Here is a 17,955-nt window from a genome sequence, read left to right on the forward strand (position 1 = left end):
AGAGAAGATTAGAAGGGAACAATAATTTGGGAAAATATTTTCACAGTGAAAGGTTCTGATAAAGGCCTCATTTCCAAAATATATAGAGAAGTGACTCTAATTTATAAGAAATCAAGCCTTTCTCCAATTGATAAATGGTCAAATGATATGAACAGACAATTCTGAGATGAAGAAATTGAAAGTACTTCTAGCCATATGAAAAGATGCTCCAAGTCATTATTAATCAGATAAATGTAAATTAAGACAACTCTGAGATACCACTACACACCTGTCAGATTGACTAGAATGACAGGGAAAGATAATGCAAAATGTTATAGGGGATGTGGGAAAATTGGAACACTAATAAATTGTTGGTGGAATTGTCAATACATCCATCTATTTTGGAGAGCTATTGGAACTATGCTCAAAAACTTATCAAAACTGTGCATACCCTTTGATTCAGCAGTGTTATTACTGGGCTTATATTCTAAAGAGATTTTAAAGAAGGGAAAGGGACCTGTATGTGCAGAAATGTTTGTGGCAGCTCTTTTTGTAGTGGCCAAAAACTGGAAACTGAGTGCATGCCCATTATGGAGAATGGCTGAATAAATTGTCATATATGAATATTATAGAATATTATTGTTCTGTAAGAAATGACCAGCAGGATGATTTCAGAAAGGACTAGAGAAACTTAACATGAACTGATGCTGAGTGAAATGAGCAGGACCAGGAGATCATTACATACTTCAACAATAATACTATATGATGACCAGTTCTGATGGACCTGGCCATCCTCAGCAATGAGATCAACCAAATCATTTCCAATGGAGCAGTAATGAACTGAACCAGCTATGTCCAGAGAATGAACTCTGGGTGATGGCTAAAAACCATTACATTGAATTTCCAATCCCTATATTTATGCCCTCCTCCATTTCTGGTTTTCTTCACAAGCTAATTGTACAATATTTCAGAGTCTGATTCTTTTTGTACAGCAAAAGAACGGTTTGGTCATGTATACTTATTGTGTATCTAATTTATATTTTAATATATTTAACATCTACTGGTCATCCTGCCATCTGGGGGAAGGGGTGGGGGGTAAGAGGTGAAAAATTGGAACAAGAGGTTTGGCAATTGTTAATGCTGTAAAGTTACCCATGCATATAACCTGTAAATAAAAGGCTATTAAATAATAATAAAAAAAAAAACCTCCAAAAAAAATTACTGGGCTTATATTCTAAAGAGATTTTAAAGAAGGGAAAGGGACCTGTATGTGCAGGAATGTTTGTGGCAGCTCTCTTTCTAGTGGCCAAAAACTGGAAACTGAGTGCATGCCCATTATGGAGAATGGCTGAATAAATTGACGTATATGAATATTATGGAATATTATTGTTCTGTAAGAAATGACCAGCAGGATGATTTCAGAAAGGACTGGAGAAACTTAATGAACTGATGCTGAGTGAAATGAGCAGGACCAGGACATCATTATATACAACAATACTATATGATGATCATTTCTGATGGATGTGACTCTCTTCAATAATGAGATTAACCAAATCATTTCCAATTGCTCAGTAATGAATAGAACCAGCTACACCCAGCAAAAGCACTCTGGGAAAAGAGTGTGAACCACTATATAACATTCTCAATCCCTCTATTTTTGTCCGCCCACATTTTTGTTTTCCTTCACAGACTAATTGTACATTATTTGAAAGTTCAATTCTTATGCAGCAAAATAACTTTTTGGATATGTAAACATATATTGTATTTAACATGTACTTTAACATATTTAACATTTATGAGTCTTCCTGAAATCCAGGGGAGGAGTTGGGTAGAAGGAGAGGAAAATTTGGAACAGAAGGTTTTGCAAGGGTCAGTGCTGAAAAATTACTCTATATATACATACATATATATATATATATCTTGTAAATAAAAAGTTATAAAAAAGAGAATCATTAAATATTTCAGTTTTACAGTTTAACCATCTGTGAAATGAGTGTTATAGAAATAAAAGATAATTTCAGGCTTAATTAATGTTTTAAAAGCTTTTTGAACTCCCTAGATTAAAAATTATTCTAGGATTGTTGAATCAATGATATTGTAATTAGGTTATTATTATTTCACATTTATTGAGCATCCACAGAAAGGGAAAGATCAAATTTTAAAAGCTTGAATATGCTTTCCATTTGCCCATAATTGGAGATTAACATTGTAAGCTTCAAAAAGAAGCTAAACAAAAGGTGAGTTACTAAAGTTAACATGTAACTAATTTCATATACTCTGTTTCTGACTTTACTGGGAATCCATCTATTTGTTTTAAATACTTTAAGTTTATTTCATGCCTTAATGAGATATTTGGGAGTGGTGGTAAAAAGAAGGGAATATGCTACCATAATTAAAGAAAAGAAATTTTCAATTGGGAATTTCTGGCTGCAGTTTTTTTTTTTTACATTTGTTCAATAATTAGATAATTAAAAAATACTCACAATTAAGGTTTTAATGATTAAGAGCTTTTTTTCCCTTTTTATTGTGAGTGTAGGCATTCTTGAAGGTGGGAAGCTATTTTACCTCAATCTCATCAATAAAATGAAAAAAAAGATCAATTGCTATATCAATTCCTACCTAAATTATTTTTTGAGTCTTTTATTTTATTCTATCTATTCAAGATATTGGCTGACTCAGAAACTGAGTTAATTTCTTAGAAAGAAAAAATATAATTAAAATTAGGAATGTGGATGTAAAGGCTAGGGTAGTCATACACCTTCACAAATTACTAGTTTTCAAATTTAAGGCTATTCACCAACCTTTACTACCTTCACCATAAATGAGAAAGATTTAAAATGGAAAAAGGATATAATTCATTTTTATTAAAGCTTTTTATTTTCAAAATCTATGTTCAGATAATTTTTTTAAAATATGGACCCTTGCATGGCCTTATGTTCCAGATTTTCCCCTTCTTCCCCACACCTCTTTCCCTAGATGACAAGCAATCCAATTTGTTATATATATGAAAATATATGTTAAATCCAATATGTGTAAACATATTTATAAAATTATCTTGCTCCATAAGAAAAATCAATCAAAAAGAAAAAATGAGTAAGAAAACAAAAAAAAAGTGAACAACAACTATTGAAAATGTTATTTTGTGATCCCCACTCAGTTCCCATAGTATTCTCTCTGGGTGTAGATGTGTCTCTTCATTACAACATCATTGGAAATGGCCTCAATTACTTTATTGTTGGAAAGAGTCATGTTCGTCAGAATTGATCATCATATAATATTGCTGTTGCCATGTTCAATGATCTCCTGGTTCTGCTCATGATACAGCTTCAATTCATAAAAGTCTCTTCAGTCCTTTCTAAAACCACCCTGCTGATCATTTCTTATAGAACAATAGCATTCCAAAACATTCATATACAATAACTTAATCAGTCATTATTCAACTGATGAACATCCACTCAGTTTTCATTTTCTTATCACTACAAAAAGGGCTGCCAAAATACATTTTTGCACCTGTGGGTCCTTTTCCCTCCTTTAAGAGACCTTTGGAATATTGGCTCAGTAGAAACACTGCTGGATCAAAATATACGCAGTTTGATGATTTTTTTGAGTATAGTTCCAAATTGCTCTCCAGAATGACTGAATCCTTTCACAATTCTACCAACAATATATTAGTGTCCCAATTTTCCCACATTCCCTGGAAACATTCATCATTATCTTTTCCTATCATCTTAGCTAATCTGAGAGGTGTATAATGACATCTCAAAGTTGTCTTAATTTGTATTCTTCTGATCAATATTGATTTAGAGCACCTTTTCATATAACTAGAAATGATTTTAATTTCTTCATCTGAAAATTGTCTGTTGATATTCTTTGATCATTTATCAACTGGAAAATGGCTTGACTTCTTATAGATTTGATTCAATTCTCTATATATTTTAGAAATGAGGCCTTTATCAGAACACTTAAATGTAAAAGTGCATATGTTTTAAAAATTAAAAAAATTAAAAATGCAACAAATATGGCATTATTTATTCACAAAGCATTCATATTCTAATGTGTGAAAAGAACATATTAAATAAGACTAGAAATGAGTGGGAACAAAGCAGATGTCAAGAAAGGAGTGGAGTTCAGATAATAACGTGAAGACTATTGTGAAACATGGTGGAAATTGAGAATACCACAAGTTCTAAGAGCATCTTTTCTCAATTCCTTTAGTCTAAACTAAAAACAAACAAACAAAAAAACCCCAAAGTAATCTTTTCTTCTTATGAAATCCATAAGTGTTTATTATCTATACTTTTAATTAAGTGCTTATTTTGTATTGTCTTTTATGAAACAACTACTTTGCTATTTTCTGAGCATACAATTTGGTGGGAAAAGCTCTGAATCATGGATCAGAAGAAATCTTGATTCCTCCTTTTGACATTCAATAGATGTGTAGGTGTCATAATATCACTGAGCCTCAGCTTCTTCCTCAGCTTTCTATATTCTAACTCTATAAATTGTTCTTTCTTCACTCCAACATCCTTTTTAACTTGAGAAATTTTCTCATTCCACCAGATTTCCCACCTTGAGAGATATTTGTGGATTTATGCTTCCCTTCTTCCTATTCTTCCCTTTATAGAACCTCCATCTAAGAAAGTGTCTTAAGCCAGCCAGGCTTTTTCATTTCCTGGTTCCCTCCTGGCTCTCCAGAGTTTGAGTTGAGCTAGGTGATCTATAAGGTCTTTAATGTTCTTTGATTATGTAGAAAGCATTTGAACATCATAAGACACTATAAAGAGAAAATGTAATAAAGAGAATGTAAATGAAGTTTTTTTTTTTTGGAATTAAGATTAAAAATAAGTTTCTATTTCTTTATTTTTGGTATTCTAGCCACAAAACATTTATCACTGGGGCAACTAAGGAAGTGTTCATACCTAATTTTCTAAGTTTTCCTTCATCTACTTACTTTTGCCTCTCATTTATAAGTTGCTTAAGGATAAAGACTATATTTTTGTCTTGGTTGTATTCCTGTGAATAAGTATAGCATTTCTTATGTAGGAAGCATTTAATAAATGCTTCATTTATTTTATCTGTTTCAATTGTAAAATGCATATGATAATGCATGCGTAAAGTAACTGTGAAGATAAAATAAAACAATGCCTGCAAAATAAATTCTTTGCTAAATTTATATTCTAAATGAATTTTAACTCTTCTTTTATGTTTTGGGCCTCCTTTCTTAGTAAGCTCCTTAATGGCAAATCAAACTTAGTTATATCCTCCACAGTGGTACTACTTATATTTCCTTTAACATAGTAGGCAATTAATAGTTATATTTATTAAATTATTTGAAGAGAAAAAAGGTGAAAAAATGATATGTATAGGAAAGAATATGAGTTTTCTCATTTGGAGAACTTGATATTTTGCTGTGTGAGATAAATTAAATCACTTAATTTTTCTGGGCTTTTATTTCTTTATCTGTGAAAATTGATTTGAGCTAGGTGATCTATAAAGTCTTTAATGTTCTTTGATTATGTAGAAAGCATTTGAACATCATAAAACACTATAAAGAGAAAATGTAATAAAGAGAAATGTAAATGAAGATAAGATTTTTTTTAATTAAGTTTAAAAATAAGTTTCTATTTATTTTTGGTATTCTAGCCACAAAACATTTATCACTGGAGCAACTAAGGAAGTGCTCATACCTAATTTTCTTTTATAAAGGTCAAATTCTCTTCAAATATCACATAGAGCTTTCATTTTTCTACAATTTCCATAGCCCACATTCCAAAGGATGAATCAAGTTAAACATCTAATTTACGTGAGTTCCAGACAAGCATGGTTTAATGAGCCAAAAAGTCTGAGATGACTGAGTCAATCACTCTCTATTTAATTGAGGGTTTAAATTAAATAAGGAAGCTAAATCTGTTTTTTCCCATTTTTTTTTTTTTTTGCTCATTGCAAGATTCTAAATGATGAAGGGAAATGGTCAGCAAATCATTTTTTTATCTTCCCATCTCTTGCAATATTTTTGCTTCTCCCTTTCCTTCAGTAGGGATGGTTAATGGCCAGAATATGAAAAAAAAAAGTATGCACATGTATATATGTAGTGATTTTTAAATATATTCTGTAATCATAGTCAGAGTTTTTCAGTATAATAAAACTACAAAAACCTATATATATTAGATCTTTAACAAATTACCCTTTCTCATTTCACATTTTTTTTAAAAAAACTAAATATACCAACACAAATCAAGAAATAAAAAGTATGTAGATATAAAAAATATATGTTTACCTTTTGTATATGAACCAGATAGTGTTACATTATGTATAAAATAAACTCATATTTTTTTCACTTTAAATTGTTTGAATATACAATATCTATAAGAAGAAAAACTTTTTTAAATTTTATGTTCTGCATCTCTTAGTTAATTTAAAAAAATCATTATTTACTATTTTTCCCCATCTTAGCTAAATGAATTACTGGGTATTTAAGTGCATGTACTTGTGGTTTTCATTTAAAAAAATATCCTAACAGCTCATTCATTACATAATCAACAATATCTGTACACCCAGAAAATATTTTATAAACTGTTATGGGCCAGAACTTGAAACAAGATGATAAGTCAGTAGAATTGATAGAGGCAATAGTTGCATGGTGCTTAACAGTTCTCTAGTTCAGTACATGTACTTAGTAGTTACTATAGTTCTACAAGATTCACACCTTTAAGAAAGCATATATAAGCTAGGAGCCTTAGCCAGAATTCATTCGGGGAGATTCAGGAGCCAGAGAAGGCAGGTGGGAGCTCAAACTCTCAGAACCAAGGCTAGACCGAAAAGCTCTCCAGAAAGCTGCCCAGCCCCAGGAAGGAGATAATAAAGGATCTAGACTATAAGAAAGCTAACCAAGCTGCAAGAAAGGAGAGAAGACTTGGAAAGAGACAATAAAGGATTTGAACTTATTGAACTGAAACGAAGGCTGCTTCCAGAGACCCCAAGAAAACCCCAACAAGAGAAGATTACATTTTAGAGAGGATATTGCAACAAACACTGACAAATGTTGGCTTCCTACAGAAAAAGGCTTAGATCATTTCTTTATGAATGCTGAAATGATTCCCTCATTGAGCCAATAACCAGTGCCACTGAGTTATATGAACCGAATACAAGTAAGATTAAGTATATTTATTACATACTCATTCTGAAAATTACCTAGGGGATAACATTATTTTAAGAGATTTATAACTTCACACTTATGAAATCAGTCCAGTAGCAACTTATGTATAATGAAGAAGATCCTTGTCTGTACACATATCTACCAGACAGTATACTGAGTATTATTGGGAACAAATTTTTATGCCAGCTTTTAGTATATGAGGCAGTCAACCCACTATACTTTTCTCATATATAAAGGATCTTGCTTTTTGATTCTTCAGATATAATATTTCAGGACCTATTCACCAAGCTAATAAAATCTAGCACTTGCTATATATACAGAATACTCACTATAAAGACTTTTAAATGTTTAGAGGTTCTCAAAATATTAATTGAGAACCATTCATAATTCTGTAAAGATTTTGCCAGAAAGTCAAGAGGCTGCTATTTTGGACGAATGTTTTAATACACACACACACACACACACACACACACACACACACATGTATATACATTTTAGGTGATATTTATGTCATTGATTTTAGGAATTCTTAGAAAAGGAACTTAGTCTTAGAGAACTGCAAAGAGCACAAAGAGACTAAGTGGCTTGCCTGGAATTTAACTAGTGTGTTTCAGAAGTAAAAAAGAAACCTAGTTCTTCTTGATTCCAAGGGTAACTTATGTATGAGTATTGGTAAATAATGAAGGAAAGCAACTATGCTGATTATATGTGTGTGTGTGTGTGTGTGTGTGTGTGTGTAATATAAACAAATATATATGAATTATGTATATACATATATATTCTTTATAGGTTTTTACACATATGTAATGTGTAATGTGACACATATGTGCACATATAACGGTCAATATGCCCTATTATTGAAGAGGACAACACAACACTTTCAGTCCTTTAGGCATGCAGCCTATTTATTGTGGACTTCTTATTATTGTTTAACCCCATATCCAATCTGTAGCTAAGTCCTGACCATTTCACCAATGCAATCTCTCTGATCAAATAAGTTCAATTTTCTCCTGTGACACTATCATCATTCTACTGTATGCCTTTATTATTGAAATAGCCTGCTGATGGATTTGCCTGCCTCATGTCTCTTCACTCCAATTTTTCCATTTTATCATTAAAATGAATTTTTTAAAAAAAAGATAGTCATTTTTTATATCCATGCCTCCTCAATAAACTCTATTGCTATCCTGTTGGCTATAGGATCAGATACAAAATGATTTATTTGCCATTTAAGGGGCTTCATAACTTAGAACCTTCCTACTTTTCTAGTCATTCTCCCCTCCACATATTCTTTAATCCAATGATACTGGATTCTTGGTTGTTTCATTAACAAGATACTCACTTTCTTGAATATAAACATTTTCTCTTCATGTAACCCATATCTAGAACTTTTAATCACCTTCTCTGACTTCTGTTCTCCCTGGCTTTCTTTATGTCTCATTTAAAACCCCATTTGCTATAAGAAATCATCCCTTCTCTTATTGGTGCATTCCTCCTATAACTTCCATTTTTTGGAAAGGCCCAGGATGGTCTTTTGTCAATTCCCTCTAGTACCCAGTTCTTTACTTTCTAGACTTTGATATGTATTTTGGTTGCTATTTTCCTCCTTTAAGATGTAAACTCCTAAAGAATAGAAACAATATTTCTTTTTCCTTATATGATATCTGTATCCTCAGGGCTTAGTACAGTACCTGATACATAATAAATGCTTACTAAATTCTTATTTCCTTCCTTCCTTCAAGCAGTGAATGGGCCACTTCTGATTTCACAAACTATAGTTTGCATATAGATCCATCATATCTAATCAAGAATTTTAAGCTCTATAATAATAATATATGCCTTTCAGGATTGTTCTGAGAATAAAATGAAATTATAATTGTAAATTATGATTTACAATTCCTATAATATTATGTTATTAACAAATGTGTTCCTGGAACACAATTCCTATAACATTAGTAAAAGCTATGTAAATATTAGCTCTTCTTATTAGTGGAAAGAGTAATGGAGATTTTTGATAGGTGACTTTGATCCATTTAATATATAATCATATATATATAAAACTAGAAAGGGTTTTAGGGATTTTCTAGTTGAACAACTTTATTTTACTACTGAAGAAACTGAAGCATAAAAACTTAAGTGTTGTGCTCAAGTTCATATAGGTAATAAGTTTCAGGGGTAGGATTTGATATGACATCTTTTGATTCCAAAACAAGTGTTCTTTTGTTCGGGTAAACTATTAACTGATGAATTACATATTTGCAAAGTGGAAAAAATAATGCTTTTAATTTTGCCTACCATTAAGGTTGTTATGAAGAAAGTTTATAAACTTTAAAACATTAAACAAACGTGAGTCATTTATTTGGTAAAAGGAGGTGATTGATAATAAACAACACTATAAAAACAGCATTGCAAAGATTAATACTTGACAAAGCAATGGAGTTAATATTTGTTGATAAAGAAGGTGAAATGGAAAAGATGAAACATATTGGGAGAGAAAGACAGGATTTATTTTAGATGATTGTTGTCTGAAGGGATAGAGCATATTTGAGAAGAGCCTGACTCATCAATCTAGGAAGGTTTTAAACAGAAATTGACAGTCATGCTTCAGAAAATCCTATAGGTAAGTAGTGCCCACAGCAATTTAAAAAGGTTCTGTATTATTTTAAATAAATGAAAAAATGTATAACAGTATGAAGAAAAGAGAATTATGAAGCTGAAACTCAAGATGATATCCATTAAAATGGGACAACACAATTGGTAAAGTTACAGAAATTCATGAAAAGTTCAAACCTAGTAGTCCAATAATGCTAAGAGTAAATCCAGGGGAATTCTCATTGATTATTAGAGGCATGAGGGCAGTTGAAAGGAATATATTTAGACTCACCTCAAATATCAATAGGGGTTTGGAGGTATTACTTTTAAAACAGAAAACAGTTCAAGGAAAAAAAAAAGAGGCATAACTCCAGTCTTTTTGTGTGGTCTGTTGTTTTCATTTATATAAGTATAGAAAGAAACCTGAGATTTGGGGAATTACTTAAACAAAAGAGAAATACATTTTTTTTGGTGGGGAAGAAACTTACTAGTAGGCATAATTCATGCTTCAGTATTTAACGTAGCTTTTAATTTCTCATTGATATTAAATGAGAATGCAATCCCTGTCTCTTTTAAAGAGTGCCAATGATGTCACATAAATTGGATTTAAGTGAAGCAGAGTTGTAGAAAGTCATTGAGCTAACTCTTTCTTTCAGAGTAATCAAAGTCTAGTGGCATGATAAAAGTCACAATAACTGGAAATGTCCCAGGATGACCCTATGATCAAAGCACAAGACACTCCACAGCACCTCCTTCAGTCATTTTGCAATATAAAGTTCTGTAAGTAGTTGCTTGTCAACAACTCAACACCAGTATGATATAATATGGCATCACCATCTTTGGTAACCCTTTTGAACATTTGCCCAGGCTAAGGTCAGAGTTGAAGATTGTATGATTAATTTAGTAAACTGAATCATGAGTTCTTGTGGCAAAAACCAACCAACCAACAAAGTTGCTCTAATTAGGAACTACCTGCCAGAACTTTTGCTATTATGGTGGATTTTCTGGAACACAAAGCCTATTTAAATTTGAATGGAAAGAGTAGAATCTAATTTTCAAGGCAATTATTTTGATAATTAAGAGGTCAAAGCATTACAGTTATTTTAATAGTTACAATGATTCTTCAAGAGAGAAATAAACAGAAAAGGAAATTCAGGAAACTTTAGGAATTGTAATTAATAGTAGAGTTTCAGATACTCTGCTCTTTGAAATCTGAAGGCTCAAAGAAAAATTTAGAAATAATGATAGCCTTTAGAACTTTTTGTGAAAATAAAATTCTTCATATTTTATGTTTATGTTTTTTCTATATCTACTTATTTTTATTTAAAAAAACTTCTTTTCAGGCTGAAATCATAAGTTTATTACTATACTGTGGTATTATATGAGTAAAATCATTAGCTAATCATATATATAATACATATGTATCATATTATCTAATCACATATATATGGATATATACCATATCGATTAATCATATGTGTGTGGGGGGGTATTTAAACCAATACGAAATTATGAAAATTTTAGTTTCACCCTAGATTTTAATATATAAACTTGGATATTTTTTTTGAATCTTTTGGCCTCAGTTTACTCAAGTATGAAATATGTGAATTCAATAAGAGACATAAAGGATATGTGGCTTTTGGTCATTAGATCAACTAGAATCAAAATCACACTTATTTCTCTGATCTCTATAACATTTCATGTCCAAAATAGATATTGTGTACCAACAATAATATAACTTCAATTTCCTCCAGAGGAAAAAGCTTGCTGATGCCATGACAGTCCAGAAGTGCTTCAAGATGCATTGCTTATGTTACAAAAAATATCTTAGCCAAAAAAATAAAATAAAACAAAGCAAAACAAAAAAAGGAAAAAAGTAATAAGGCAAGGAATGTATCTGGATTTGGAAAAAGAAATCAACCACGCATACCCTTTCTAACTCTCACACTGCAGAGATACAAAATACAAAAATCAAAATCACAACACCAATCCAGTGATGCTCTTTATTGTCAATGTTAGGCTATAGAATTAAGGAACAGAAGGAGTGAAAGTCCTACAGGACTATTTTGGGGAGAGGGGATTATCTTGCAATACTTCACTAATTTGAAGTGGGGAAAGTTCAGCATTTTGGGGAGCCAGTTCTACCCACTCAAAAAATTTTTGGGGCAGAACCTTAGTCTTCTGAATTGAATTGTTCAGTATTGTAACATGCTCTCATAGCATTTACTATACCAGTCTCTCCTGAATCCTAGGTCCTCAGAGAACCTCTGGCCACTGACCTTTGCAGTATCAACTAATTCTACCAATTCACCTCTCTGAGGCCTTCAGAGGCCTCTGGCCATGATTTCTTCAATCATAGTTTAATAACAGATAGTGCACTCAAGAACAGCCAGCCACGTGCAAACTTAAAGCCTTTATTATACCTACTCACATTATACCCTGACTTGTTAACTCCCTAGTGAACACCTGGTCCAAAGACCCACATGTTCACTATCAACCTCCTTACCTCTCTTGGTTATCCATCCACTCGGCTAGGCTACCCCAGGATAAAAAAGAGCGACTTGCTGCCTGCCACTGCAGCTTAAAGGGCTTAAAGAGGTGTCTGAAAGGTCATACACATAGCCAATCAGAAAGAGAGCTTTCTCCTGCTAAGAAGCTATCTCGATATGGACAGGATCCCATCCAAGGCACAGTCCTATACCCACAGAGATTACTTCTGGGCCACTCAAATCTCCTGTTGCATGGTAGCCACCCATTTAAAGGAATCTTACAAGTATGAAAGAAGACTATGAAAGCCAGCCCCAAATAAACATCCATTAGAGGGGAGGGAATCAGAAAGTGAAGAAGGGACAAAATTTGGGGGGGTTAGTTGGAATAAATGGAAATTAGCAAAAAAAACCCAAAATTTAGGAAGACAAAAAGATCAAAGATTTTAAATTTAAGCAGCTAAAACAAGAGAAAACATTAGAAACAAAAGAAATATGATCTCCAGGTCTAATAAACAAGTTCTGGATTCTATTAATAAATATGGTAAATCAAAGGAAAATAATACAACAATTGAAAAAGAGAATCGTGTAGAAGATGAAAAGAACATGAAACCATAATGTTGTTTTAGTGCCTGAAAATTAAGTTAGTAAGTTAGTAAGTAATTAAGTTACTAAGAACACAATTCATGGTCATCATTGCAAAAATAATGAGCAAAATAGGAAATTTGGAATCTATTATGAGAGGTCTCAACAATGAAATAAAAGAGAGTACAATAAATTGAAAATGCAAAAACAAAAATTCAGAATTGAAAGATGCTAGAAAAGTAGAAGTAAAAAAAAAAAAAAAAAAAGATTAAAAGAAAATGTGCTTCATATCCAAGTGAACCATACTGGATTCTGAAGATAGGATGGATAAAGATAACTAAGGATCACAAGTTTCTCAGAAGAACATGAGAAGGTGAAAAAGTTAAATATCAATGTGAAAAAAATGCAAGAGAATCACCCAGAATTTCTGAAAACAAAATAACATACTTACTGAAGCACAAAATAAAATTTTCCATTTCTAGAAAACACACATATGTATATATGTATAAGCACAAATGCACATACACACACATACATGCATACACCTGAAAAATCCCAAACATCTCAATTAAGATTCTGTAAATAATGAGGACAAAGACTTATAATACATACACATACACACAGAAATTGAATGGCACGAAACTATTCTATATTCACAAGAAAATGAAGAGATAATGGAATAATTTATTCTCAAGATGCAGCTCAGATTTACTTACCCTGTAAATCTGAGTTTAATCATAAGAGAATAAAAATGTATGTTTAATAGCAAAGACGCATTAGAAACATTCTCAGAAAGAAAAGTAGATTTTAAGAGATCATTTGTTTCTCATCCACTACAGACAGTAGAAATATAGAAAGGGTGAATAAATAAGTAGTCAAGTATAATATTGGGGTTATATATTAATAAAAGGATGATTATTTGACTGTCTTGTGAATCAAGACAACTCCTGGAGGCTTCTTGATATTTATATACCTTAGGAAGAATTGTCACCTTCAAGTGACAATCAACTTTGATTGGTTAACAAAAAGAGAATGACAATTAATAAGTGGATCTATTCTAATAAAAGGCTGAAAGAATTAACTTTGATTATGTGCCTGTTATTCACAGATCACCCCTAGACTCAGGCAATCTAGACAAAGATCTGTCATACTCAAGACTCCCAAAGCCTGAAGAGAACACAATGGGTCAGAATTTATCTAGATTAGATACTCTTTCTTAGTTTTTTTTCCTTCCCTTAACTGAATAAGATAAGAATCTGTCTCTTAGTCCCCCAGGAGAGCCACCAGAAGTCTAACTGAAGATGGAATGAATCTCTCTCCTTGGCTCCTAGAGCTTGAGCTCCCAGCTACAATCCTTTATCTTCTCTGGCTCTCTACCCAAGCCTCTCAGTCCCCCTGAGGAGAGCCACCAAAAGCCTGACTGAAGATGGAATGAATCTTGTCCAGTCCTTGCTGGCTGTTAAATACTCCATTATCATAGGGGTGAATCTTGTGAAACTATATTAAGTACTAAGTACATGTACTGAACTAGAGAACTATTAAGCACCACGCTAAACTAGATAACCATTGTATTTATCAATTCCACTGATTTAACACCTTGTAATAATTCTTGTGTTAAGTACAAGACTTCTGGCCCATAACAGAACTATATCTCTGTTATGGGTATAATCTAGAGAGTATGGGCATAATTTGATTTTACTGTGATAATATGAAAAAGAAACTAGAGGTGAAAAGGGAATTGCCCTGGGGGAAAAAAGGAAAATGGAGGTAAAATGAGGGAAATTACATCTCATGAAAAGGCACAGTAGACCTATTATAAGTGCGGGAAAGAAAGGAGAGGGATGAATATTGTCTGAACCTTACTCTCATCAGATTTGACTCAAAGAGAAAATATCAAATATATTTGGTTTCACAGAGAAACTTGTTTCACCTTATATGAAAGTGGGAGGGGAAAGGGGAAAGGAGAGGGGGAGCCTAATAAAAGGGAAAACAGAAGTAATAGGGGAAAGGTATAAGAAGGGGAAAGGATGGTAAATGAGGAGAGTGATTTGAGGAAGTTCAGAAGTGAAATACTGTGGAAGAGGGAAGGGGGGAAAGGAAAGAGAAAAGCATGAACTGGGTAAAATAAGATGGCAGAAAATAACAGAATTGGTTATTTTAATTGTGAATCTGATTTGGATGAACTCTCCCATAATACAGAAGCAGATAGGAGACTGGATTAAAAACTAGAATTCTGCAATATGTTATTTACAAGAAACACATTTTAAATACAGCAATACATACAGAGAAAGGTAAAATGTTGGAACAGAATCTATTATGCTTCAGGTAAAGTAAAAAAAAGCAGCAGTATCAATTCTGATCTCAGAATCAAAAAGCAAAAACAGATCTATTTGAAAAAGATACAGAAGGAAACTTAATCTTGCTAAAGGGTACCATAGATAATGACACAATATCAATACTAAATAAGTGGTATAGCAGAGAAATTCCTAAAGGAGAAGTTAAGAAAGGTACAAGAAGAAATAGAAATTAAAAAAAAAAAAACTATAATAGTGGGAGATCTCAACCTTGCTCTCTCAGAATTAGACAAATCAAACTACAAAATAAATAATAAGGAAATTAAGGAGGTAAATAGAATATTAGAAAAGTTAGATCTTTGGAAAAAATTGAATGGAGACAGAAAGGAGTATGCCTTTTTTTTCCAGCGGTTCATGGAACCTATACAAAAATTGGCCATGTATCAAGGCATAAAAATCTCAAAAAGAAATGCAGAAATGCAGAAATAGTAAATGCATTTTTTTCAGATCATGATGCAGTAAAAATCACATGCAATATAAGCCCAAGAGAAAATAGACCAAAAATTAATTGGATACTAAATAATATAATCCCAAAGAAAGAATGAATGAAACAACAAATTATATACACAATCATATCTTCATGCAAGCAAATGACAGTAATGAGACAATATACCAAAATTTGTTGGATGCAGCCAAAGCAGTTATTAGGGGAAATTTTATATCTCTTGATGCTTACTTGCATAAAATAGAGAAAGAGAAGCTCAATGAATTGGTCTTGCAACAACAAGAAAAAAAAAAAGAAAACTAGAAAAAGAATACTTTAAACACCCTCAATTAAATACCAAATTAAAAATTCTAAAAATAAAAGGGGAGATTAATAAAATTGAAAGTAAAAATACTATTGAATTAATAAATAAAACTGAGTTGGTTTTATGAAAAAAATCAACAAAATAGATAAACCTTCAGTTAATTTGATTAGAAAAAGAAAAGAAGAAAATCAAATTGTGAGTATCAAAAATGAAAAACAAGAACTTTCTACCAATAAAGAGGAAATTAGAACAATAATCCAGTTATTTTGCCCAACTATATATCAATAAATTTGATAATATAAATAAAATGGAGGAATAGCTACAAAATATAGATTGCCCAGGTTAACAGTAGAGGAAATACATTACTTAAATAGTACCATTTTAGGGGGAAAAAAAGAAATAGAACAAGCTGTTAATAAACTTCCTAAGGAAAAAAAATTTCAGGGTCAGATGAATTTACATGTGAATTCCACCAAACAGTTAAAGAACAATTAATTCAAATACTATATAAGCTATTTGAAAAAAAGGGGAAAGAAGACTCCTACCAAATTCCTTTTATAACACAGATATGATACTGATACCTAAACCACGTAAGGTGAAAACAGAGAAAGGAAATTATAGATCAATTTCCCTAATGAATCTTGATGCAAAAATCTTAAAACATTAGCAAAGAGGTTACAGAAAATTATTCCTAAGATAATATCTTATGACCATGTAGGATTTATATGAGGAACACAGGCCTCATTCAATATTAGAAAAACTATTAGCATAATTGACTATATAAATTATATATATACACACACACACACATAGTACTCAATCAGTGGAATAGGTTAGGTTCACAGGAAAAAATAGTCAATAACTATAGCAATCTAGTGTTTAACAAATCCAATAACCAAAAATTGTGGGGAAAATTGGGAAGTAACAAGGCAGAAACTAGGCATTGACCCACACCTAAAACCATATACCAAGATAAGGTCGAAATGGGCTCATGATTTAGAAATAAAGAGTGATATTATAAGCAAATTAGAAGAACATAGGATAGTTTGCCTCTCATATTTGTGGAGAAGGAATGAATTTGTGGAGAACAACCAGGAAGTTAGAAACTTCAATAACTGGTATGTCCCCCTCCTCCTAGAATTAGTCAAAAATGCATTTAGGCTTGAAGTCATGAGGAAACATAAAGTACTGGCACATTTATGGTGCATGGTTAACATTAAATAAGGCTGAATCCCTAGAAACTAACAACATACTTAAGAAAGATCACAGAAAACAGAAACCAAGGTTGGTTTCAGAAAAAATGTTTTTTTTTTAAATAGTAACTTGCAGTTTTAAGATATATAAACAATATGATTTCTCTCAAAAAATGACTCTGTTGAATTATCAGCAACTAAATCTCCTTATTTTCAACACCACTAAACCATTTGTTGTGCTGAATGCAACAAATGACTCCCAATATGGGATCCTGTTGGAATCCTAGTGTTAACTCAACTTGAAACAAGGTGATAACTCAAGGGAGATATTAGAATCCTAGTGTTAACTCAATGGAATTGATACAATGCTTGTGTTCACACCTTTAGAGAGCTCATATAAGCAAGAAGTATTTAAGTGCTCAATAGAGTTCACACGTTTGGGAGATTTCAAGGCTTAGTATGAGATATCCAAATTCACATCTCCCTTAATTGGGAGGAGTCAACCTTTGGGAGATCATATGTATTGAAGCTCTTAGAGCTTCAACTTAGTTACTTCAGACATTGCCAAGAGTTGGAGAGGAGCACAAGCCCACTCTCAGAAGTGGAGTCAGATTCATTTCTCTTTCACCTTGGTGTTGGCGGGAGGCTGAAGGAAACAGAGGCAGAAGCAAAGGACAAAGCTGCAAGAGCTCTTGGAACCAAGCAGAAAGATAGGCCTCTAAGAGAAACTAACCAGGCTATATTGAAGGACACAATAAAAGATCTGAACTTTCAGCATCTGGCTGCATTTGGGTGATTATTACTTTTAACTGAAACTAAGGCTGCTTCTGGAAAACCTCCCTGAGAAACCTGCTCCCAGAG

Source organism: Sarcophilus harrisii, chromosome 1 (assembly GCF_902635505.1).
Source record: "Sarcophilus harrisii chromosome 1, mSarHar1.11, whole genome shotgun sequence".
In the NCBI taxonomy this organism is placed as follows: domain Eukaryota; kingdom Metazoa; phylum Chordata; class Mammalia; order Dasyuromorphia; family Dasyuridae; genus Sarcophilus; species Sarcophilus harrisii.